The sequence below is a fragment of the Pagrus major genome, chromosome 10 (genome assembly GCF_040436345.1).
Source record: "Pagrus major chromosome 10, Pma_NU_1.0".
In the NCBI taxonomy this organism is placed as follows: Eukaryota; Metazoa; Chordata; class Actinopteri; order Spariformes; family Sparidae; genus Pagrus; species Pagrus major.
The window spans coordinates 8,466,208-8,472,217 of NC_133224.1; positions in this window are offsets into that span (position 1 = coordinate 8,466,208).

A 6,010-nucleotide genomic window follows, 5' to 3' on the forward strand; every position below is an offset into this window, starting at 1 on the left:
TCACCACGTTTTGTCCACTGGAAGGGTGACCTATAGGGCACTTTATCATGTTTTGTCTACCATAGGGGCATCCGAGAGGGCAATTTCTTGTCTGAACAGACTGGAATGTTTGTTTGATGCACTAATTCTATAAATATATTGACTTTGAGTGCAAGAACCTCTTTTTCTACAAGCTATTATACAAATCACCCATCTGGCTTGCGAAAGTGCAAAGTTTGTGTCTAAAAAACTTCAAAATGAGGCTCCAAGATCATCAATGATATAGCTGTATTTCACTTGACAAGAAAGCAAATAAGCGTATCACCTAAAAAGTCACACTATTGCTTTTAAAACATTTTATGGTTCAGATTATCGCTGTGTTTTATCAATGGAAAAAAAATATGCAATTTCCAGGAAACCAACACAGCTTGTCTCACCGCAGATGACCATGTGGTTTCTTATTTTTCAATGCATCTCTTGTGCTATGGCCACATTTAGACGCCTGTAGCTCAAATTATCTGATTTGGTAACACAGTCTTCGTGCAAGTAGTATTTTTGCCCCGTCAAACATAGATACTGCTTTTAAAAGCGCTAATGTTGTTGTTGGAGAGCTGCATCTCCCTGTGGTCTGCCTGCCTCCCTGGCACCACAGCCATTACCTCCGTGTTTGCATGTTATTGTTCCAATTTTCCAGCCACTGAGCAGCAAACAACCTGAAACAGCAGGGTTACTCATTAACAGTCTTATCAGGAGAATCTCCATGCTTTTCATCAGCCGATCTGTCACCTGCCAGGGAGGCAGCGAGTGTATGTGTGCGATGCATGGATGTTTGCTATTTATGTGTGTGTGTGTGTGTGTGTGTGTGTGTGCGTGTGCATAGGTTTCAGACGATTACATCAGCAGCCATGTGATGGAAAGGTGGAATGTGTGTGTGAGAGGTGAGGACCGGAAGAAGGGCTGCAGAGGAAATAGTAACCTCGATTAAGCTGATATAAATGTTTTAATCAGAGCTGACTAAGGACATGCCTCTGAAAGTCCCTTCTCTTCATGCTCTTCATTTCATTTGTATTTTCTTAGAATTTCTCCACAAACCACTACCTGTGACTCAAATAGGTCTCTTGCCCAAATATGTAGGATATGAGTCATTTCTCAGTTATCTGCTTTACTGGTGAGAAGTCAGAAGCTGCACTGGGGTGTCACAGAATATTAAGACCATTTTGGATTTGAACACCAGGACAAAAATTATAAAGTCAAAGTGACTTACTGAGTTACTTGTTGAAGAGACGACTGGAGGCAAAAGCACCAAAGTTAACAATAAGTGAAGATGCTGCTGTACAAGCCTGGCAGAGCATCACCAGGGAAGACACTCAGTGTCTGCTGCTCTACTGTGGGGCGTACATTTTAGTCAAGAAAGGGTTTGCAACAAGGTTTATCAAGTTTATGTTGACTTGTGACTTATGTTGATTCTGTCACCTGAGTTTAGGAGACTATATATGAGGAAGAGAAAGAGTCTGCAGCCATGTTGGCAGCTCTGTGAGACTGAAAGTGTAAACCAACAGGGAAGTCAGCAATTGGTTTTTGGTCTACCACTTTGGAAAACCGCACATTTGGCATTATTGGTATGGCAACAACTTGTCAGTCACAAGAACTTAAGCACACTGTGTCATCTATTTTACTCTTAATAGGACCATCATTTACAAAATGAACAACATGCTGTATTGAAGAAGACTTGAAACTAGTGATTGAGACCATAAACTCATTAGAAAAATGTTTACTGAGGTAATAAATCAAGAAAGAAGTGGGGTCATTTTCTCATAAGCTTACATACAATTAGACATCTTCTTGAAACCAGTGGAGTCACCTCCTGCTGGCCATTAGAGAGAGTGCAGGTTTAAGACGCTGCAGCATTGGTTTCATTTTTCACACCAGAAAACTCGACTGAAGCCTTTCACCAAAGAATAAATTGAAAACTTTCATCAGAACGAACATAAATCAGGCTTTATTATAAATTTCCTGGAGGTGGACATGAACGTTTTCACCAACTTTAATGTCAGTTAATCAAATAATCAAATTAATGTGGGGACATTTCAGCAAAAAAAACACAAATGTCAAACTCAAAAGAAAAATTCAGAGGGTCGCCAAAGTCACTCAGAAACAATATCTGGGCACAATGAATGTCTCTGGAATATTTAATGACAATCCATCCAATTATTTGTTGAGATATGTGGATGCAAACACCCTCACATTAAACTTAAAGTCAGCACTTTAACCGCAGTCGTTGCTTCATTTCATATTCATTTTGCTGGAGTCAACACAACCATAAAACTGTGTCACTCACTCTCCTCAAACTTACAACACACAGTGCTGTGATTCATGCTCTGGATACGTCCTCCCTGTCCATCTTTCTCTCGGCACCCTGGTCTCTGTCCATGTCTCCAGGGTTTTAGCACGCACCCTAGAGTCTTATCTCTTTGCTCAAATGGTCCAGTAAGCTGATCAAACACACACACACACACATACAGAAGCACGCAAACACACACTCATCCATCTAAACACAAGCCATTAATTGATGGGAATATCTGTGACCTCTGCAAACACCGACTCCTCCTTAAAGCTGTTAAGTGCTCACAGGCCACATGGTGAGTGAAACCGGTGGAACATTACTGATTACAGACATTTGTTGATTAAAGTGATATATATTAAATGCATTCCTAAACAAAGCCTGGAGAGCTTACCAGTTCTGTATGTAAAGTCAGCAAGATGTTAGAATTAGTGTCTGTTTTGGCGACAAATACAGAAAAATTCAGATTTAAGCTCATAAAAGTTTGGTTACAATGTGTTGAATGGCAGTTTAATGCATAAAAAAGACACAAGGACATGTGTTAGAGCTATATCTTCTGTATTTTTGCTGGAGAGTTGAGGCCTTTAGCAGAATTTAACATAAAAAAAAGCCTATTTTATAAAGTGGGTGAGTTTTTAGACTGAATATCTTCGGTCAGTAGATAAACACATCATTACCCTCCACAAGTGTTTACCTGGCAAAGTGGAGAAGGCATGAAACTAACAACATTAAGACTAACATACGGACTCATCACATCAGTATTTGGGTTTGTTAATTTGCATTCTTTACTCACCTAATCTCACCTTTCCACGTTCAAACAAAAGTAATGTGGTCCGTTTCCTAAAGCTGTTGTCTAATTATTATTTTATCCGAGCTCTTTATCCTGCTGTAATTATATAGATGATGCAATTAGAAGCCATCTAATCTACTCAAGTGATGATTGAGGAGGCATTGTGTTTGACCACAAAGGCTTCCTATTGATCAGATGATATCAGGTCAAAAGAAGGCAACATGCACTTTACTTCCTTCATGATATTTGAATGTTAAAGGTGCATTACGTAGTTTTGAGAAGAGAAAGATCCTTAATGTTTCTTCATGCCTACACAAACTAAGAAACAAACTCTCTTTGTTTTCATGACTGAATAAACAAACTGACTTAAAAGGACAACACAGTTTCATACTGTTTTACTTTGTTTATGTGTGGCGGACCCTGCCACCTCTCTAGCTTCAAACAGTGTTCTGGGGACCTTATTTTCCCCTGAAAACTTAACTGGAAACATGCTTTGCCCCCATCTTATGATCGGTGGGTAAAGGAAATTCTACAAGAGGTTATTCTAAAGAACTTTGATAAAATATGAGACCATGTTATCTCTTATAGACACTCTATGCCTGATAAGTCAATAATATGTTTGTTGTCTGAGGCTCAGGTGGGCCAGGTGGGCACTGGCGCAAAAGTGTTTTACTTCTGCTTTTTTTCTGTTTTACAGCTTCCAGTGTTAATGCCAAATAAATAAATATATTCATTCATTGCATTTCAGTATAGGCAGATGTTCAGGGAATAATAAAACTGAACAGAAAACCCAGGCACATGAGGATGTTTGAGGCGCATTACACCTTAAAAATAAGAATTAAGTCACATCTAAAGGTGGAAACTCAGTTTTACAGCATGCTTTATGGACTTTTATGTAACTGTGATCAAGGAGGAACTTACCTCAAAGGCCTACATCAAACTGAAATACTGTACAACTGTATACATAACCCTGATTCACTACAGTGGTTCCCTAAATATAGACTGTATTTATATGCATTGTGAGCTGGTCAACTGAAGAGTGATTTCCTTCTACATACTTACATTTGAACCATTTTTGGAAGCATAAAAGGGTAAAATGTCAGTATTTTCTCATGAAAGAACCAAATATCCATCACCATTAACCTGCTTTCATAGATCTCATTTAATTCAAAGTCTCTGAACATATACAAAGAGTTTAATCATTCAGTCGATACGGCTCTGAGAGCAGTTTTGAATGTGGTTTGATAGTGACAGGTTGTTGACCCTCATATCAAGACACCAAAACCTGTGCTGACCTACTAAAAGATGTTACGAGTAGATGCTCCACGCCTGCAAAATGTCAACAAACTGGCCCACTGACCTGTTTCCTAATGGTCATCATGCATGTGTGCTGTGAGTGAGCGGTATCACCACAGTGTGTACCCCTTCCTGCTTCACTGACTTGGTACATTTAGACTTGTTTTCACACCGCATGAACGTACTTCTCATTGTGCACAATGTCAAAGACAAGAATCTGGGTCAGAGGTGCAGCTGGACTCTGCAGTGACCCGAGCATGCGAGCGTTATTTTAATGCAGTCAGAGGTCTACTGAGGTGATCCAGGTGACCTTGTTGTTCTGTCCACTCAGCAGAGCTAAATGCCGGCTCGCTAAGTTTTAAGATTAAGTTATGTAACGCGTGCCTTTTGTTCTGCGCTGGTTATCATGAGTCAACAGTTGTTCAGGAAGCACCAGGGTCTCCCAGGTGAATCTAAGTTTTCCTGTGAAATCACAGGAGAAGGACTCGGGTTCAAGGCTCCTCGACCTGAAGGTGGAGCATCCCAAACAACTGGCAGAATGTTGGCAATGTACGTTGCCTCAAACATGACTCGATATTGTCCTGGTGTGGTTGAAAATAGATGTTTTTCAGCTGCAAACTGCCCTGACACCTCATCAAAAATATCAAGTCTTGGTGCCACAAACTTGGTTAAAAATAACTGGTTTTTAGCTGCAAATTGTCCCAAAGTCTTGTCAAAAATATCGGCTTTAGTCGCCACTAACACTAATCTATGTGACTTCTATACACAAAGTGACAGTAGGCATGTGCATAAACAGTTAACACACCAATCTTTACAACTGTTTTTCTTAAATGAGTCATTATTGCAATTGATGATACAGTTGATTAATCTAATCTTTGGCTTTAATCACGGTAAAGTCAAACAAAAGACAGCAAAATAGTACAAATTGAATATGTCAAATGTGGATTACAGCTGAGCAATGTATATACTGTATATACTGATCATGGTGCTGTCCCTTTTGGTATAAGGAAATTACTTATCCTCTCTCACAACATATCCTGATTGGAAGGCAAATCCACTTTGACACTTATTTCAGGGAGTCACAAGGGCTTAAGTTTCCGCCAGAAGATGGTGTCGCGTAATTTCTGCATGGAAACAAAAACACACCTGCAGGCATAGCAGGGAGATAACGAAGGACACACTCAGTATCTCCAGGGATACCCAAAACATTTGTGTGCAGACAATGCAGATAGAAGACTCTGTCACTTTGACACTGAACAGGCTGGAATGCTCCTATTGACTGTCAAATCCTTATTAAAGCTCACGGCAAAGGGTCACAGAGGAAGGTATAGAGCTTATTTGTAAAAGCGACCTATTTATAGCAGCAATAGGCGCAGCTATAGGACTGTGTGCATGCATGACAGAGACACCAGCAGCATGCACAGTGAGGGGGAGGGCTAAATTTAGACTTCTGCATTTTGAATACTAAGTGTGAAGCAAGGCAAGAAGAAAGGCAGTGATAGTTGCAGGAAGTGGTGAGGAGAGTAGAAGACAGAAATGAAGGCAAAGTCAGGCTGCTGCAACCCTCTAAGCTGCCTTGTTTGGGTTTCTGGGGGTGCACGGAC